The following is a 20,000-nucleotide window of genomic DNA, read 5'->3' as shown; positions in this document are numbered from 1 at the left end:
GGGGATAAGGGAGTAGGGGATAAGGGAGTAGGGGCTAGGGAGTAGGGGCTAGGGAGTAGAGAATAAGGGAGTAGGGGATAAGGGAGTAGGGGCTAGGGAGTAGAGAATAAGGGAGTAGAGAATAAGGGAGTATGGGATAAGGGAGTAGGGGATAAGGGAGTAGGGGCTAGGGAGTAGGGGATAAGGGAGTAGGGGATAAGGGAGTAGGGGATAAGGGAGTAGAGAATAAGGGAGTAGGGGATAAGGGAGTAGAGAATAAGGGAGTAGGGGATAAGGGAGTAGAGAATAAGGGAGTAGGGGATAAGGGAGTAGGGGATAAGGGAGTAGGGGATAAGGGAGTAGAGAATAAGGGAGTAGGGGATAAGGGAGTAGGGGATAAGGGAGTAGGGGCTAGGGAGTAGAGAATAAGGGAGTAGGGGATAAGGGAGTAGGGGATAAGGGAGTAGGGGCTAGGGAGTAGAGAATAAGGGAGTATGGGATAAGGGAGTAGGGGATAAGGGAGTAGGGGCTAGGGAGTAGGGGATAAGGGAGTAGGGGATAAGGGAGTAGAGAATAAGGGAGTAGAGAATAAGGGAGTAGGGGATAAGGGAGTAGGGGATAAGGGAGTAGGGGATAAGGGAGTAGAGAATAAGGGAGTAGGGGATAAGGGAGTAGAGAATAAGGGAGTAGAGAATAAGGGAGTAGGGGATAAGGGAGTAGAGAATAAGGGAGTAGGGGATAAGGGAGTAGGGGATAAGGGAGTAGAGAATAAGGGAGTAGAGAATAAGGGAGTAGAGAATAAGGGAGTAGGGGATAAGGGAGTAGGGGATAAGGGAGTAGAGAATAAGGGAGTAGGGGATAAGGGAGTAGAGAATAAGGGAGTAGGGGATAAGGGAGTAGAGAATAAGGGAGTAGGGGATAAGGGAGTAGAGAATAAGGGAGTAGGGGATAAGGGAGTAGGGGATAAGGGAGTAGGGGATAAGGGAGTAGAGAATAAGGGAGTAGGGGATAAGGGAGTAGGGGATAAGGGAGTAGGGGCTAGGGAGTAGGGGCTAGGGAGTAGAGAATAAGGGAGTAGGGGATAAGGGAGTAGGGGCTAGGGAGTAGAGAATAAGGGAGTAGAGAATAAGGGAGTATGGGATAAGGGAGTAGGGGATAAGGGAGTAGGGGCTAGGGAGTAGGGGATAAGGGAGTAGGGGATAAGGGAGTAGGGGATAAGGGAGTAGAGAATAAGGGAGTAGGGGATAAGGGAGTAGAGAATAAGGGAGTAGGGGATAAGGGAGTAGGGGATAAGGGAGTAGGGGATAAGGGAGTAGGGGATAAGGGAGTAGAGAATAAGGGAGTAGGGGATAAGGGAGTAGGGGATAAGGGAGTAGGGGCTAGGGAGTAGAGAATAAGGGAGTAGGGGATAAGGGAGTAGGGGATAAGGGAGTAGGGGCTAGGGAGTAGAGAATAAGGGAGTATGGGATAAGGGAGTAGGGGATAAGGGAGTAGGGGCTAGGGAGTAGGGGATAAGGGAGTAGGGGATAAGGGAGTAGAGAATAAGGGAGTAGAGAATAAGGGAGTAGGGGATAAGGGAGTAGGGGATAAGGGAGTAGGGGATAAGGGAGTAGAGAATAAGGGAGTAGGGGATAAGGGAGTAGAGAATAAGGGAGTAGGGGATAAGGGAGTAGAGAATAAGGGAGTAGGGGATAAGGGAGTAGAGAATAAGGGAGTAGGGGATAAGGGAGTAGGGGATAAGGGAGTAGAGAATAAGGGAGTAGGGGATAAGGGAGTAGGGGATAAGGGAGTAGAGAATAAGGGAGTAGGGGATAAGGGAGTAGGGGATAAGGGAGTAGAGAATAAGGGAGTAGAGAATAAGGGAGTAGGGGATAAGGGAGTAGAGAATAAGGGAGTAGGGGATAAGGGAGTAGGGGATAAGGGAGTAGGGGATAAGGGAGTAGAGAATAAGGAAGTAGGGGATAAGGGAGTAGGGGATAAGGGAGTAGAGAATAAGGGAGTAGAGAATAAGGGAGTAGGGGATAAGGGAGTAGAGAATAAGGGAGTAGAGAATAAGGGAGTAGGGGATAAGGGAGTATGGGATAAGGGAGTAGAGAATAAGGGAGTAGGGGATAAGGGTGTAGAGAATAAGGGAGTAGGGGATAAGGGAGTAGGGGATAAGGGAGTAGGGAATAAGGGAGTAGGGGATAAGGGAGTAGGGGATAAGGGATAAGGGAGTATGGGATAAGGGTGTAGAGAATGAGGGAGTAGGGGATAAGGGTGTAGAGAATAAGGGAGTAGGGGATAAGGGTGTAGAGAATAAGGGAGTAGGGGATAAGGGAGTAGGGGATAAGGGATAAGGGAGTAGGGGATAAGGGTGTAGAGAATAAGGGAGTAGGGGATAAGGGTGTAGAGAATAAGGGAGTAGGGGATAAGGGAGTAGGGGATAAGGGAGTAGGGGATAAGGGAGTAGGGGATAAGGGTGTAGAGAATAAGGGAGTAGGGGATAAGGGTGTAGAGAATAAGGGAGTAGGGGATAAGGGAGTAGGGGATAAGGGAGTAGAGAATAAGGGAGTAGGGGATAAGGGAGTAGGGGATAAGGAAGTAGGGGATAAGTGAGTAGGGGATAAGGGAGTAGAGAATAAGGGAGTAGAGAATAAGGGAGTAGGGGATAAGGGAGTAGAGAATAAGGGAGTAGGGGATAAGGGAGTAGGGGATAAGGGAGTAGGGGATAAGGGAGTAGAGAATAAGGGAGTAGGGGATAAGGGAGTAGGGGATAAGGGAGTAGGGGCTAGGGAGTAGGGGCTAGGGAGTAGAGAATAAGGGAGTAGGGGATAAGGGAGTAGGGGCTAGGGAGTAGAGAATAAGGGAGTAGAGAATAAGGGAGTATGGGATAAGGGAGTAGGGGATAAGGGAGTAGGGGCTAGGGAGTAGGGGATAAGGGAGTAGGGGATAAGGGAGTAGGGGATAAGGGAGTAGAGAATAAGGGAGTAGGGGATAAGGGAGTAGAGAATAAGGGAGTAGGGGATAAGGGAGTAGAGAATAAGGGAGTAGGGGATAAGGGAGTAGGGGATAAGGGAGTAGGGGATAAGGGAGTAGAGAATAAGGGAGTAGGGGATAAGGGAGTAGGGGATAAGGGAGTAGGGGCTAGGGAGTAGAGAATAAGGGAGTAGGGGATAAGGGAGTAGGGGATAAGGGAGTAGGGGCTAGGGAGTAGAGAATAAGGGAGTAGAGAATAAGGGAGTATGGGATAAGGGAGTAGGGGATAAGGGAGTAGGGGCTAGGGAGTAGGGGATAAGGGAGTAGGGGATAAGGGAGTAGAGAATAAGGGAGTAGAGAATAAGGGAGTAGGGGATAAGGGAGTAGGGGATAAGGGAGTAGGGGATAAGGGAGTAGAGAATAAGGGAGTAGGGGATAAGGGAGTAGAGAATAAGGGAGTAGGGGATAAGGGAGTAGAGAATAAGGGAGTAGGGGATAAGGGAGTAGAGAATAAGGGAGTAGGGGATAAGGGAGTAGGGGATAAGGGAGTAGAGAATAAGGGAGTAGGGGATAAGGGAGTAGGGGATAAGGGAGTAGAGAATAAGGGAGTAGGGGATAAGGGAGTAGGGGATAAGGGAGTAGAGAATAAGGGAGTAGAGAATAAGGGAGTAGGGGATAAGGGAGTAGAGAATAAGGGAGTAGGGGATAAGGGAGTAGGGGATAAGGGAGTAGGGGATAAGGGAGTAGAGAATAAGGAAGTAGGGGATAAGGGAGTAGGGGATAAGGGAGTAGAGAATAAGGGAGTAGAGAATAAGGGAGTAGGGGATAAGGGAGTAGAGAATAAGGGAGTAGAGAATAAGGGAGTAGGGGATAAGGGAGTATGGGATAAGGGAGTAGAGAATAAGGGAGTAGGGGATAAGGGTGTAGAGAATAAGGGAGTAGGGGATAAGGGAGTAGGGGATAAGGGAGTAGGGAATAAGGGAGTAGGGGATAAGGGAGTAGGGGATAAGGGATAAGGGAGTATGGGATAAGGGTGTAGAGAATGAGGGAGTAGGGGATAAGGGTGTAGAGAATAAGGGAGTAGGGGATAAGGGTGTAGAGAATAAGGGAGTAGGGGATAAGGGAGTAGGGGATAAGGGATAAGGGAGTAGGGGATAAGGGTGTAGAGAATAAGGGAGTAGGGGATAAGGGTGTAGAGAATAAGGGAGTAGGGGATAAGGGAGTAGGGGATAAGGGAGTAGGGGATAAGGGAGTAGGGGATAAGGGTGTAGAGAATAAGGGAGTAGGGGATAAGGGTGTAGAGAATAAGGGAGTAGGGGATAAGGGAGTAGGGGATAAGGGAGTAGAGAATAAGGGAGTAGGGGATAAGGGAGTAGGGGATAAGGAAGTAGGGGATAAGTGAGTAGGGGATAAGGGAGTAGAGAATAAGGGAGTAGAGAATAAGGGAGTAGGGGATAAGGGAGTAGAGAATAAGGGAGTAGGGGATAAGGGAGTAGGGGATAAGGGAGTAGGGGATAAGGGAGTAGAGAATAAGGGAGTAGGGGATAAGGGAGTAGGGGATAAGGGAGTAGGGGCTAGGGAGTAGGGGCTAGGGAGTAGAGAATAAGGGAGTAGGGGATAAGGGAGTAGGGGCTAGGGAGTAGAGAATAAGGGAGTAGAGAATAAGGGAGTATGGGATAAGGGAGTAGGGGATAAGGGAGTAGGGGCTAGGGAGTAGGGGATAAGGGAGTAGGGGATAAGGGAGTAGGGGATAAGGGAGTAGAGAATAAGGGAGTAGGGGATAAGGGAGTAGAGAATAAGGGAGTAGGGGATAAGGGAGTAGAGAATAAGGGAGTAGGGGATAAGGGAGTAGGGGATAAGGGAGTAGGGGATAAGGGAGTAGAGAATAAGGGAGTAGGGGATAAGGGAGTAGGGGATAAGGGAGTAGGGGCTAGGGAGTAGAGAATAAGGGAGTAGGGGATAAGGGAGTAGGGGATAAGGGAGTAGGGGATAAGGGAGTAGGGGCTAGGGAGTAGAGAATAAGGGAGTAGAGAATAAGGGAGTATGGGATAAGGGAGTAGGGGATAAGGGAGTAGGGGCTAGGGAGTAGGGGATAAGGGAGTAGGGGATAAGGGAGTAGAGAATAAGGGAGTAGAGAATAAGGGAGTAGGGGATAAGGGAGTAGGGGATAAGGGAGTAGGGGATAAGGGAGTAGAGAATAAGGGAGTAGGGGATAAGGGAGTAGAGAATAAGGGAGTAGGGGATAAGGGAGTAGAGAATAAGGGAGTAGGGGATAAGGGAGTAGAGAATAAGGGAGTAGGGGATAAGGGAGTAGGGGATAAGGGAGTAGAGAATAAGGGAGTAGGGGATAAGGGAGTAGGGGATAAGGGAGTAGAGAATAAGGGAGTAGGGGATAAGGGAGTAGGGGATAAGGGAGTAGAGAATAAGGGAGTAGAGAATAAGGGAGTAGGGGATAAGGGAGTAGAGAATAAGGGAGTAGGGGATAAGGGAGTAGGGGATAAGGGAGTAGGGGATAAGGGAGTAGAGAATAAGGAAGTAGGGGATAAGGGAGTAGGGGATAAGGGAGTAGAGAATAAGGGAGTAGAGAATAAGGGAGTAGGGGATAAGGGAGTAGAGAATAAGGGAGTAGAGAATAAGGGAGTAGGGGATAAGGGAGTATGGGATAAGGGAGTAGAGAATAAGGGAGTAGGGGATAAGGGTGTAGAGAATAAGGGAGTAGGGGATAAGGGAGTAGGGGATAAGGGAGTAGGGAATAAGGGAGTAGGGGATAAGGGAGTAGGGGATAAGGGATAAGGGAGTATGGGATAAGGGTGTAGAGAATGAGGGAGTAGGGGATAAGGGTGTAGAGAATAAGGGAGTAGGGGATAAGGGTGTAGAGAATAAGGGAGTAGGGGATAAGGGAGTAGGGGATAAGGGATAAGGGAGTAGGGGATAAGGGTGTAGAGAATAAGGGAGTAGGGGATAAGGGTGTAGAGAATAAGGGAGTAGGGGATAAGGGAGTAGGGGATAAGGGAGTAGGGGATAAGGGAGTAGGGGATAAGGGTGTAGAGAATAAGGGAGTAGGGGATAAGGGTGTAGAGAATAAGGGAGTAGGGGATAAGGGAGTAGGGGATAAGGGAGTAGAGAATAAGGGAGTAGGGGATAAGGGAGTAGGGGATAAGGAAGTAGGGGATAAGTGAGTAGGGGATAAGGGAGTAGAGAATAAGGGAGTAGAGAATAAGGGAGTAGGGGATAAGGGAGTAGAGAATAAGGGAGTAGGGGATAAGGGTGTAGAGAATAAGGGAGTAGGGGATAAGGGAGTAGGGAATAAGGGAGTAGGGGATAAGGAAGTAGGGGATAAGGGATAAGGGAGTAGGGGATAAGGGAGTAGGGGATAAGGGATAAGGGAGTAGGGGATAAGGGTGTAGAGAATAAGGGAGTAGGCGATAAGGGTGTAGAGAATAAGGGAGTAGGGGATAAGGGAGTAGGAGATAAGGGAGTAGGGGATAAGGGAGTAGGGAATAAGGGAGTAGAGGATAAATGATAAGGGCATAAGGGAGTAGGGGATAAGGGAGTAGGGGATAAGGGATAAGGGAGTAGGGGATAAGGGTGTAGAGAATAAGGGAGTAGAGAATAAGGGAGTAGGGGATAAGGGAGTAGGGGATAAGGGATAAGGGAGTAGGGGATAAGGGATAAGGGAGTAGGGGATAAGGGTGTAGAGAATAAGGGAGTAGGGGATAAGGGTGTAGAGAATAAGGGAGTAGGGGATAAGGGTGTAGAGAATAAGGGAGTAGGGGATAAGGGAGTAGGGGATAAGGGAGTAGGGGATAAGGGTGTAGAGAATAAGGGAGTAGGGGATAAGGGTGTAGAGAATAAGGGAGTAGGGGATAAGGGAGTAGGGGATAAGGGAGTAGAGAATAAGGGAGTAGGGGATAAGGGAGTAGGGGATAAGGAAGTAGGGGATAAGGGAGTAGGGGATAAGGGAGTAGAGAATAAGGGAGTAGAGAATAAGGGAGTAGAGAATAAGGGAGTAGGGGATAAGGGTGTAGAGAAAAAGGGAGTAGGGGATAAGGGAGTAGGGGATAAGGGAGTAGGGAATAAGGGAGTAGGGGATAAGGGAGTAGGGGATAAGGGATAAGGGAGTAGGGGATAAGGGAGTAGGGGATAAGGGATAAGGGAGTAGGGGATAAGGGTGTAGAGAATAAGGGAGTAGGCGATAAGGGTGTAGAGAATAAGGGAGTAGGGGATAAGGGAGTAGGAGATAAGGGAGTAGGGGATAAGGGAGTAGGGAATAAGGGAGTAGAGGATAAATGATAAGGGCATAAGGGAGTAGGGGATAAGGGAGTAGGGGATAAGGGATAAGGGAGTAGGGGATAAGGGTGTAGAGAATAAGGGAGTAGAGAATAAGGGAGTAGGGGATAAGGGAGTAGGGGATAAGGGATAAGGGAGTAGGGGATAAGGGTGTAGAGAATAAGGGATTAGAGAATAAGGGAGTAGGGGATAAGGGAGTAGGGAATAAGGTAGTAGGGGATAAGGGAGTAGGGGATAAGGGAGTAGGGAATAAGGGTGATGAGGGTGTGCCCAGTGGCGGCATCTGGTGGCCAAAGCAAAAACAACCCAAAAACGTCCAGACCCTGACACCATGTGGGCGAGTTAATTTTATTACTCTTTAGTACTGTTAAACTCTTAGTGGTCAAAGAGCAGCACGTGCACAGTGACACCAGGAAGTGGATGCAGCCTTCGCCTTCGCCTGCGCTTCAGTTTTGATATTCAGCATGTTCCAGGGAAAAACACACAGCAGACACACTCTCACTGCACCACTGGAGGTGGGTTTATCACAGACAGACTTACAGCTGGAAAAAGATGTGAATGTCTTTGTGGATACAATTGTGTCGTCCTTCCCTGTAACTCACAACAAACTGGAGCTGATTAAACAAGCTCAAGCAGAGGATGTCACCTGCAGAAAGGCGAAAGCGCACCGTCTTGCTGGATGGCCAGAAAAACATCAATCGTGCAAAGAGCTGATGCCGTACTGGAATGTGAGAGCAGAACTGACTGTACCTACTGACATCTTGCTTAAAGGTGACAGACTTGTCATTCCAGAGACACTGCAGAGCGACATCCTGAAAGGTAATGAGTGGAGAATGAGGGCTGCTTGTGGTGTGTTTGAAATTGTATTCCTGTGTGAACTGTTGGAATGTATGTGATAGAAACTGTGGTCCGTTGTCGGAGATGACCTCCGACTCAAAACAAATGCATTGCTTAGCTAAAAGGGGGAGGTGTAGCAATAGGGACTGCATTACCCATAATGCACTGGAGAGCGCAGAGTGATGATGTATGTGGAGGGGACGGAGGTTATAAGAGATACGGGGAAAATAAAATGGCTGTTCAACATGTGAGTTGGACATGTGTACTGCGTGTTTATTGAGAAAACACACACACACACACACACACACACACACACACACATTATAATACATATTACTGATTTCTGTTTAAAGTCATGAATCAGGTTCTTTCTCTCTGTTTAACTGGAGTTTTATTCACACATGGATCTAATTCTCAGTGCATTAATGATTAGTGGAAGTGAGAAGTTTCATTACTTATAGATTTGTTCTGGATGTTGTACTGCTACAGCAAATTTCACCTGAAAAACAACACTGTATACAACAATTCACTGCAGCTTTTACTGAGTTCTTGTGTCTCTCAGAGAGATGATCTTACCCCAGATCTTTCACTTTACACTCAGGATTCTCCAGTAGAGCAGAGAGACGCTTCACTCCTGAGTCTCGCAGTTTATTCCCAGACAGATCCAGTGTATTGACAGTCAGATGCAGTTCTCTCAGACTGGAGGTTTCTGAGTTGAGCACTGAGGTCAGAGCTTCTCCACTTCTCCCTGTAATTTCACTGCATCTGATACTGAAGGAAATAAAAGATAATGAACAGAAATGCAGAAGATCAAACAAGTTCTCAAAGCTTCACTGCAGCGTCTCACTTTCAACATCACACACATCAGTTGAACACAATGAATAAATGGTGGAATAATAAGAAGAATTGACAGTCGGAGATGTTCAGATTTGGCTTAGCGAGAGTTTCAGCTGAGGAACATCATCACACACACGTTGTATAAACATGGAGGATGAGATCCGGGAATCCAAATGGGAAAGTGAGAGAGTCTGATCTAAAAGGTTTCTAAGAGGAGAAAGGAAAAAGTCTAAAGAGTCCTGCAGAGTTCGATTCATCTGAACAGCTCAGACCTTTGATTTGTTCTCAACACTGGAACAGTAGAACAATTTCATTCAGCTTCACTTACATTGCTTTTCTGGATGCTGCAATCACAGGCATCACTCTCACAAGAATCTCATCTCTGATCTTATCTGGAGTGATGTATTTATTCAGGTCAAATTCCTCCAGATCCTGTGCTGATGTCAGTAACACAAACACCAGAGCAGACCACTGTGAATAAGAGAGTTTTTTTGGTGCTCCAGATTTCAGATACTGCTGGATTTTCTCCACTAGAGAATCATCACCCAGTTCATTCAGACAGTGGAACAGATTGATGGATTTCTCTGTATTAATGTTTCTACTGATCTTCTTCTTGATGTACTGAACTGTTTTCTCTCTGTTCTGGGAGCTACTTCCTGTCTGTGTTACTAAGGAATGTAGAAGTTTCTGATTGGACTCGAGGGAGAGACCCAGAAGAAAGCGGAGGAAAAGATCCAGATGTCCAGTCTGACTGTCTAAAGCCTGATTTACAGCACTTCTGTGAACATCTGAAAGTGTCCTACAGACCTGATTCTTTTAAAAAAAATTTCTCTGTTCCTTCATGAAGTTCAGGTGCACATACAGAGCTGCGAGATGTTCCTGAATGCTCAGATGAACAAAGCAGTAGACTTTGCTCTGGTGAAGCCCAAACTCCTCTCTGAAGATCTGCGTACACACACCTGAATACACTGCTGCTTTTGTCACATCAATGCCACACTCTCTCAGGTTTTCCTCATAGAAGATCAGGTTTTGTTTCTCCAGCTGCTGGAAAGCCAGTTTCCCCAGTTTGAGAAGCATTTCTTTATCGCTCTCCTGCTTCTGTAGGTACTTCTCTCTTATGATGTTGGTCTGAATGATGAGGAAGTGTGTGTACATTTGAGTCAGAGTCTTGGGGATCTCTCCACTCTCTGCTTCACCCAACAGTCTCTCTAGAACAGCAGCTGAAATCCAGCAGAACACTGGGATGTGGCACATGATGTAGAGGCTTCTTAATGCCTTCAGGTGTGTGATGATCTTATTGGCCAGGTTCTGATCACTGATCCTCTTCCTGAAGTACTCCTCCTTCTGAGGGTCATTGAACCCTCGTACCTCTGTGACTCGATGGACACACTCAGAGGGGATTTGATCAGCTGCTGCTGGTCTGGAGGTGATCCAGATGAGAACAGAGGGAAGCAGGTTCCCTTTGATCAGGTTTATCAGCAGCACATGCACTGGTGCTGATTCAGTTACATCACACACTCTCACTGTCTTCTGGAAATCCAGAGGAAAACGACACTCATCCAAACCATCAAAAATGAACAAAACCTTCTCCAACCTGGAAATGTCCATTTCTTTCATCTCCTTAAAAAACACATGAAGGAGCTCCACCAGACTGAGGTTCTGCTCCTTCATCAAATTCAGCTCTCTGAAAGGAAGTGGGAATATGAGGTTAACGTCCTGATTTGTTTTCCCTTCAGCCCAGTCCAGAACAAACTTCTGCACAGAGACTGTTTTTCCAATTCCAGCTACTCCCTTCGTCAGAACGTTCCTGATGGGTTCTTCATCTTGTACAGATAAGGGTTTTGTCAGAATGTTTCTGATGAGTTTTTCATCTTGTTCAGATAAGAGCTTAGTCAGAACATTCCTGATGGGTTCTTCATCTTGTTCAGATAAGGTTTTTGTCAGAACGTTCCTTATGAATTCGTCTTGTTCAGGTAAGGGTTTGAAGATGTCACTGCATTTGATTGGTGTGTCCTCAGTTGGGTTCCTCCTGGATGCTGCCTCGATCTGTTTCACCTCATGTTCTTTATTGACGTCTCCACTGTCTCCCTCTGTGATGTAGAGCTCTGTGTAGATCTCATTCAGGAGTGTTCGGTTTTCCTGCTTTAGCATCAATCCATTCAAACACTGAAACTTCTTCATCAGATTGTTCTTGAACTTCTTCTGGAATTCATCTGCAGCAGTGGATTCTGGATCTGTGACAGGGTGAAGAAGGAAGACATGGTGAGACATGGGTTCTAATGATTAGAGTAGAGGTTCACATTTTTCCTGCTAGATAGATCTTTATGATGTTCTCTCTGTGGATTTACTTTATTCTACTGGAGGTTTTCTATCATCTAATCACTCTGTAGTTGCTAACAGCAGAGAGCTTTAGAATAGCAGTGTGTCAGTGTCACAGTCATGCTGTTGGTTTTGATCGTACCCTGTAACTCTGATGATGTTCTTCTCTCTTCTGTCTCCTGCCTTCTGTAGAACACTGGGAACAACAAGTGTTAAAGATCTCAACGTTCCTCACTTTAATACTGGAGTCTAAACCTGAACACAAATTGTACTACAATAATTGTAGTGAAAGCGGGAACACTTGGAGAACACAGAGCTGAATACAACTCCAACATTGTGCACCTGGAGAATTAAATGTGCTCCTGTTTTCATTTCACACTTTTTCCTCATTTTCTTGTCTTCCTACACTTCTTCTTCTTTTGGTTTCTCCCATTAGGGGGTGCCAAAGCGGATCATCCGTCTCCAGACCCCCCTGTCCTCTACATCTGCCTCTTTCACACCAACTACCTGCATGTCTTCCCTCACCACATCCATAAACCTCCTCCTTGGTCTTCCTCTTTTCCTCCTTCCTGCTGTCTCCATCCTCAGCATTCTCCTACTGATATACACCATGTCCCTCCTCTGCACATGTCCAAACCATCTCAATCACACCTCCCTCACCTTGTCTCCAAAACGTCCTACATGCACTGTCCCTCTAATAAACTCATTTCTAATCCTGTCCATCCTCGTCACTCCCAACGAACATCTCAACATCTTCAGCTCTGCTTCCAGCCTTGTGCAGGTCTACAGTCTTGTCCCTGATGTCCTTTGACAGCTCTTTGTTCTTTTCCATGTTGGGGGTGAAGTTTGAATGAAGGAAGTTGATTCTGGACTCTTTTTTTTTTTTTTTTTACACGAGTTGATGTTAGGAGTTCTTTCTTAAAGGTACAAGACTCATTTTGGTCTGAGGGAGTCAGAATTCCTGCTGGTTGGTAGATCAAATATATATATAATTTTATTTTATTGTATTTTTTTTTCTCTCTCTTTGTTAAAATAAACCTACCATAAAAATGTATTTTCTTTGTAAGGGGTAAATTTACAATAGCAGCAGGGGATCAAATCATTATTTCCCCCACTGTACAATAAAATAATAAATACATGAAAAAAGAAAAGGTATTGTCATTCCACCAGAAAAGAGGAAGACCAAGGAGGAGGTTTATGGATGTGGTGAGGGAAGACATGCAGATACTTGGTGTGAAAGGGGCAGATGTAGAGGACAGGGGGGTATGGAGACGGATGAACCGCTGTGGCACCCCTAATGGGAGCAGCCGAAAGAAGGAGACTTTGTTAGAAGTATATGTGTGTGTTAAATTTGGCATAAAACAATTTTTTTTGAGGGCTGAAATAAGGTCTGGGAACGGATTAAATGCTTTTTTACAATAATTCTTATGGGAAATTAACATGAGAGTATGAGCATATGGGAACACGTGCGGGTTTCAGGAACAAATTAATCTCGTACCCCGGGGTTCCACTGTACATTTTTCACAGTAATTTCCTTTGTGAATAAATCCAGTTCATGCATTTATTTGAGGTACGATATAAAATTATAAAGGTGATGTAATGTGAAGAAAATAATTTGTTGCCCTTTAAAACATGAGGAGCAAAAATGCGTTGCTTTAGTGGAAGTGAAAAGAAAAACAGTCGCCCTCTAATGGACTGATGGTGAATGGAAACATCACGAGGTTCTGCAAAGTTATATTTATGTTCAGAATCGATATTAACAAGGAAGAGCTAAAAGAAGATTGTACATCTAATGAGGTAATTGACAGCAGGTCAGTAAGATGATTGGGTATAACAAGAGCATCTTAGAGAGTCAGAGTCTCTCAGAAGTAAAGATGTTCAGAGCTTCACCAATCCATGAAACGCTGCATCTACAAACTGTGTACATTTCAGAATAATGTTTCTCAACATAAACTTGCGAAGACTTTAAATATATCATCATCTACAGCACGTGATATCATCGAAAGATTCCAAGTATCTGAGAATCTCTGTGCACAAGGTACAAGGCCAAAACACAATAACGGATGTACATGATCTTCAGGCCATCAGGTGGCATTGCATTAAAAACAGGCATGATTCTGTAACTCACATCACTGCATGGGCTCAGAAATACTTCCAAAAATCAGTCTGTGAACACAGTTTACACTGCCATCCATACATAAAAGTTTAAGTTCTATCACGCAAAAAAGAAGTCATATATATGAACATGATCCAGAAACACCTCCATCCTCTCTGGGGCAAAGTTGATGTAAAATTGTCTGTGGCAAAGTGGAAAACTATTCTGTGGTCAGACAAATCAATATTTGACATTCTTTTTGGTAACCATAGGCGCTGCATCCGCCAGACTAAAGAGGAGAGGGATCTTCTGACTCATCATTGCTCAGTTCAAAAGCTGCATCTCTGATGGTAAACAAGAGCATTAGTGCCTGTGGAATGGGCAGTTTTTTCATGTGGAAAAGCTCCATTAATGCTGAAAGATATTTCCACATTTTAGAGCAACATATACTCCCATCCAGATGACGTCTTTCTTTTAGGAAGGCGTTGCATATTTCAGCAGGACGATGCTAAACCACATACTGCATCTATGACTACAGCAGGGCTTTGTAGTAGAAGAGTCCGGGTGATGAGCAGACCTGCCTGCAGTTCTGTTAAGAAAACGGCCAATGAAAACCCAGGACTGTTGAGCAGCTAGAATCCAATATCAGGCAAGAATGAGACATCATTCTTCTCCCTAAGCTCCAGGAACTGGTTTCCTCAGTTCCCACATGTTTACAGACTAAAACATATGTGAGAAAAAAAGACTACACCGTGGTAAACATGAGCCTCTCGTTTTCGGGACATGTTGATGCCATCAGTTTCAAAATTAAACCTTTTTTTTTTAAGTTACATGTTCTCAGCTTAAACATTTTATATGTTTTCTATGTTTTATTGTGGATAAAATATGAGATTTGCAAATCTTTGCATTCTGTTTTTATGTACATTTCACCTGTTTTACACACGTGTCCCAACTTTTGAAAGCATTATTTCTACCTTCCTTAATGTTATGTATTGTGTAAATTTTGATGTTTGTTTTGCTCATTTATGAACACATTTCTAATGGTGTAAAGAAGATGAACTTAAGAATAAAACATCTGTTTTTAGGAACCGACCAGTGTCTGTTTTCTAAAGAGAGCTACAAGAATTATGGGATGTTACCTGTAAACAGGTGAGGAGATTCCATTTCCAAAGTTCCATGGAAGCACCATAGACCCACCATAGACCCATCACTCTTCATGGAGACACAGCTGGGTACAGGTGAGGAGATTCCATTTCCAAAGTTCCATGGAAGCACCATAGACCCATCACTCTTCATGGAGACACAGCTGGGTACAGGTGAGGAGATTCCATTTCTAAAATTCCATGGAGGCACCATAGACCCATCACTCTTCATGGAGACACAGCTGGGTACAGGTGAGGAGATTCCATTTCTAAAATTCCATGGAGGCACCATAGACCCATCACTCTTCATGGAGACACAGCTGGGTACAGGTGAGGAGATTCCATTTCTAAAATTCCATGGAGGCACCATAGACCAATCACTCTTCATGGAGACACAGCTGGGTTCTGGAGAGTGTGATTTCTCTCTTTGTCATTTACTGTAGAAAATGATAGAAAATTCTTTATAAACATTCTTCACTGTTCATGTGACTTCATTTGCTCTGATAATGAACAGTGGAATGTACAGTAACTTTACTGATTATTCTAATGAGTTTCTTATCATTACTATTAATTTTAATGTCACATCAAGATGCAGTAACTTTCATATGTATAGAAACAATATAAAACACTAAACTGTACATTTATCAATATTAATAACTAAAAGCTTAAAAATCTTTTTGAAAGTATTACAGCAGCTTTGGGGCCTAAATGAAAGTACAGTGGTACCTCAACATACGAGTTGAATTCGTTCCGTAATCTTGTTTGTATGTCAAATTGCTCGTATTTCAAAGCAAATTTCCCCATTGAAATTAATTTAAATGCCATTAATCCGTTCCAGCCCCCAAAATGCCCCCCAGTTGTTTTTGTTACGTGTTTTTGAATAAGAAAAATGTATTTATAAATGACAAATATTGTATAAAAACATAATAAAAGAGAATGTAAAGATATAATAAAGGTTTTATTCAGTGTATTTTCCTTAGAGATGAGACGACTTGAGCTAACGAAAACGCCGGTGGTGTGTGTGAGTGTGTGTGTGTGTGTGTGTGTGTGTGTGTGTGTGTGTGTGTGTGTGTGTGTGAGTGTGCGGAGGGGTGTGTGTGTGTGTGTGTGTGTGAGTCTGAGTGTGTGGAGGAGGGGGGGTGGCAGAGGCAATAAGTGGAGGCGAAGGGAAAACTCGTTTTTTACTATCACCCCTGTACACTACGTATCCCTAAACTTTAACATCTTTACTTTTTCTTCTTTGCTTATCTTAATTTTCGTCACAATCTTCGCTTTCTGGCTTCGATTCGCCATCTAACAGCGGCGTCTCGAGCTCGTATCTCAAGTTTTTGCTCGCGTATCAAAGCAAAAAATCGACCGAGTGACTGCTCATATCTCAAACAACTCGTATGTTAGGGCACTCGTATGTCGAGGTACCACTGTATAAACTAATAGATATCATAAATATTTGGATAAAGCACTGTGTAGTTCTGCATTCCTCTCTGCAGTGACTTTAACTATGGGATGTTACCTGGGTACAGGTGAGGAGATTCCAGTTCCAAAGTTCCATGGAGGCACCATAGACCCATCACTCTTCATGGAGACACAGCTGGGTTCTGGTGAGCGTGATCTTTTTCTCTGTAGTTTACTGTACAACATTATTAACATTTATGACATTTAGCAGATGCACTTATACAGAATAACACACAATTATCTAGGGGCCTTTCTCAAGGGCCCAGGACCCGCAGCAGTCTGGCAGTCCACAGTTTAATGTCCATTAGACATAATTTTATCATTTAGAAAATCAGGAATAAACTATTGTATAAATTTTGTCTCATACCGACTCTTTACTGTTTAACTGCATGGTGTATTCTATAAGGATCCATTTTACTTACAATCAACAAAATCTGGTATTTTTTAAACTGACTGCTAAATTTCAAAATAGCAGATATAAAGTTCATTATTCAGATCTACAGACATGATTTAAGGAAGTGGTATTTAAAATAAATCAACAAAATATAATAATAATAATAATAATCATCAGCTTCTTTTTTGCTTCTTCTTCTGGATGAGGCGTCTTTGGCAGCCAAAACAGATTCATCTTAAAATCTGGTACATTGATTAGAAGGGTACAACCAAAGTTCTAGTGCCACCACTGGGTTAAATGTGGAATTAATTTGGAAGTGCTTTGATGGTTATAATCTTGGGTTATGGTTTATTTTTCTGTTTGTTATTTTTTATACTGCTTTTTCCACTGCTTTGTTTGTTTACCTGTGTACAGGTGAGAAGTTTGGAGTTCCTAAGTTCCAAGGAGGCACCATAGACCCATCACTGTTCATAGACACAAAGCTGCGTGCTGGTGAGTGTGAGCTCTGTTGTATCTGTTGTATACTGAATATAACACACACATGGGCATCAGACACAATTTCATTGTTACAAAAACAATGGAAAAAAAAACAAAACAATACTGCTAAGGTAAATTTGTATCAAATTGTAGAATATTTCTGTTAAAAATACATTCGAATCTCTACGTCTTCTTACACACTAGTAATAATAGCTCACAGGCATGAAGATGGATAATAGTGATCTAACTCCCTGTTTACTTAATAGTAAACAACCTTGTTTCAATCAGCCTGAGACACAATGAAATGCTTGTAGTAGAAAGATGATGATTGACACAATCATAAAGACATGCTTGTTATGATTTAAACAATATTTCACTCCACAGTTTAGATGATAACTAAGCCTGGAACAATACAACACAGATTTGTGTGTGACTGTGATTAACTTCTACAGACATCCAGCTAGACAATAGTCTCCCCTGATCATTACTCAATTTTTACTCTTAACATGCATTTAAAGTTAAACACCATTTACACAACATGCAAAACAAAAAAAAACAGGATAAAGAGGGTCTTTTTATCCCAGAGCCTTAACCACTGAGCTCCAACCTCCATAACATTTATCTGAGCAGGAATCTCCTGTTCTTTTTTACTCCAATAAACCCAAAGCATTTCAGACATTTTGTCATGTATATACACTGTAAAAAACTTCTTCATTAAGATCTTCATCGTCCTCATCATTATTTTCTTTCTATTATTTTTCATTATGTGCTGTGAGTTTCAGCATCAGTGCTCAGAGCAAAGAGGAATTTTCCTGACACTACAGTATCGTCTTGTGAAGCCTGTATGGAGAAACATCTCATATCATGTCTTTAGTTATCGTCTCATGCCGACTCTTTACTGTTTAACTGCATTGTTAATTTTTATAAAGACATAATTTTACTTATAATCAACAAAATGTTTTTTTATGACTTCTAACATTTTATTTTTAACATAAATATTAGTTATTATTTCGATAGAAACTTCATAATGCAGATATGAACAGTTCATTAGTAAAATACAAGAACATGGCAGGTTACCAGTCTTTTGAGGGTGAGGTCACATGACCTGTCCCCTGATCAGGAATCTCCATTTTTCAATACTCATGTAGACACAGAGTCCAGAAGACGCCGATCTCTTCTGCTGGAATTAATCACATTTCTAGAAAACACAAAAACACAAATGCAGTTAAAACTGGGGGGGAAATCTTTCTAGAACCAGCTGATCCTCATGATGTCTTACTGAGTCCCACATATATTTCTAACATCCTCATTCCTCATCTGAACACAGACTGACAGGAGGTGTGCAATAAACACAACACCAATAAACACTAATCAATGTTTATAAATATAAATAAAAAATAGAACAATATATATTTCTATATTTTCTCCACACAGTCCATTAAAGTGCATCAGAGGGGAAATCCCCAGGTCACGTGATGAAGAAACACGGGGTTAATTTCCTCATTTTATTTCTGCTCTGAGAAACTAATAAACACTGTGTAATTGTATTTGTGTGGCGCTTTAATAATGGACATTTTCACAAGGCAGCTTTACAGAAAGAAATGATTCTACAAAATGCCTTTTTATTTCTTCTTCTGTCCATGACGAGTGGAAATATTAATATGAGACTCCAACAAATGAAGAAGGTGAATGATTCCCTCAGGAGAAAAGTCCATCTGTCCTGAAGGAATCTATCGTGCTGTGATAAAGGATCCAGTGGATCCCGCATTCCGCACTGAATTCGGAAAGCTCATGTCTTCATGAACATGTCTCTGCTCCACACTTCCTGTATCACCTCCGCTTAGAAAGCCATGATCTGCTCCTGTTTACGGGAAATCATCCTGAGCCATGACAACAACTCCAGGATCAGCTTGGAACAACCAAACAATCCCGGTGTTCTCATGTCAGATCCTCCTCAATAAACTCAGAACATCATCAAATCCAACTGAGGAATTTGGGCAGAAACTGTTGTCCTCCATTTCGGCTGCTGTGCCGCAGTTTCCCTGCGGTCTTTCCACAAACTCCATTACATAGAAAACACAAACGCATTATTCCGATAGAAAGTCGTTTCTAGGAAAAACTCACCCACTTTTCTTCACCACTGCTTGTTGTTGGACATGAATCTCACCGCTTCTGGTTGCTGGTGAAGATCTTTGTGTTTTTCTAACCGCTCCTTAATAATGGAACCGAGGATGAGAAACACTTTCACTTTCGGTAAACTGAGTCGACTCTTTGAATCGACTCTTTAAACCGACTCTTTGACGAGTTGATCGCACTCCAAGTCCAGTTCACTTTAATGAGCAGTAAATAGAAGAGAAAGTTCTGTCAGTAATAACAGCATGTAGTGGAGATGTTGTGGAGGAGAGGAAAGTCAGTCTTTTTTTTTTATTTAGAAACTGCTCCATCCTGAACTCCATACGGTGTCCCACTGGTGCTGAATGTGAATGTGGGTCCTAAAGAAGGTTCTCCATCAGGGGCTCTTTACCACCTGCACACTGAAACACGCCGCTTGTGTGAGAAAAAAACGCCTGGAAAACGTGGAAAACACGGAGAAAGAACGGTACAGAGCGTGGGACCGCACAGCGAAGAGAATCGGTTCGTCGGTGCTGATTCGCGGAAATGAGTCGAGTGACGTGGACACAGTCTTCTTCTTCTTTTTCTTTCGGCTGCTCCCATTAGGGGTCGCCACAGCGGATCATCCGTCTCCATACCACCCTGTCCTCTATATCTGCCTCTTTTACACCAACTACCTGCATGTCTTCCCTCACCACATCCATGAACCTCCTCCTTGGCCTTCCTCTTTTCCTCCTACCTGGTGGCTCCATCTTCAGCATTTTTCTACCAATATAATTCATGTCCCTTCTCTGCACATGTCCAAACCATCTCAATCTCGCCTCCCTCACCTTGTCACCACAACATCCTACATGTGCTGTCCCTCTAATAAACTCATTTCTAATCTTGTCCATCCTCGTCACTCCCAACGAAAACCTCAAGTAAAATAGTGATATTATTTCTGTACCTAAAGGTGCATTTGCCACGAAAGAAACCTGTAAAGTACAGGAAATGATCTTTAAGGTGACAACTGTGGACCTTCGTTTTAAGTTCAAGGAACAAAATCAGTTCTGAACGCAAAGTGTACATAATTATACTTTTAACAAGCTTAAGGAAGAGGAAATTATGC

The 20,000-nt window shown here is 43.5% G+C and overlaps 2 long non-coding RNA genes and 1 pseudogene across 3 annotated transcripts in view; 2 read left to right on the top strand and 1 right to left on the bottom strand.

Annotated features, from left to right (window-relative positions):
* LOC310728087 (NLR family CARD domain-containing protein 3-like) overlaps positions 1 to 19,066 on the bottom strand; it is a 30,639-nt pseudogene extending 11,573 nt beyond the window's left edge. The window contains exons 1-8 of the transcript XR_014538366.1: positions 18,905 to 19,066; positions 17,688 to 17,978; positions 16,708 to 16,827; positions 15,968 to 16,084; positions 14,620 to 14,855; positions 11,363 to 11,416; positions 9,230 to 11,135; positions 8,641 to 8,835 (exon numbers count right to left, since the gene is read on the bottom strand). The product of XR_014538366.1 is annotated as an NLR family CARD domain-containing protein 3-like (transcript). The remainder of the gene's footprint in view (positions 1 to 8,640; positions 8,836 to 9,229; positions 11,136 to 11,362; positions 11,417 to 14,619; positions 14,856 to 15,967; positions 16,085 to 16,707; positions 16,828 to 17,687; positions 17,979 to 18,904) is intronic.
* Positions 13,446 to 14,654, top strand: LOC310728124. The gene is made up of 2 exons (XR_014534185.1): positions 13,446 to 14,464; positions 14,554 to 14,654. It is a non-coding gene; the product is annotated as an uncharacterized lncRNA (long non-coding RNA).
* On the top strand, positions 18,235 to 18,883 carry LOC310728127. Its single transcript, XR_014534189.1, has 2 exons — positions 18,235 to 18,270; positions 18,486 to 18,883. It is a non-coding gene; the product is annotated as an uncharacterized lncRNA (long non-coding RNA).
* Positions 19,067 to 20,000: the final 934 nt, after the last annotated feature.

This window comes from Silurus aristotelis (genome assembly GCF_946808225.1).
Source record: "Silurus aristotelis genome assembly, chromosome: 6".
NCBI classification, from domain to species: Eukaryota; Metazoa; Chordata; class Actinopteri; order Siluriformes; family Siluridae; genus Silurus; species Silurus aristotelis.
Note: the sequence above shows the minus strand (reverse complement) of the source record. Positions and strands in the feature narration are given on the sequence as shown.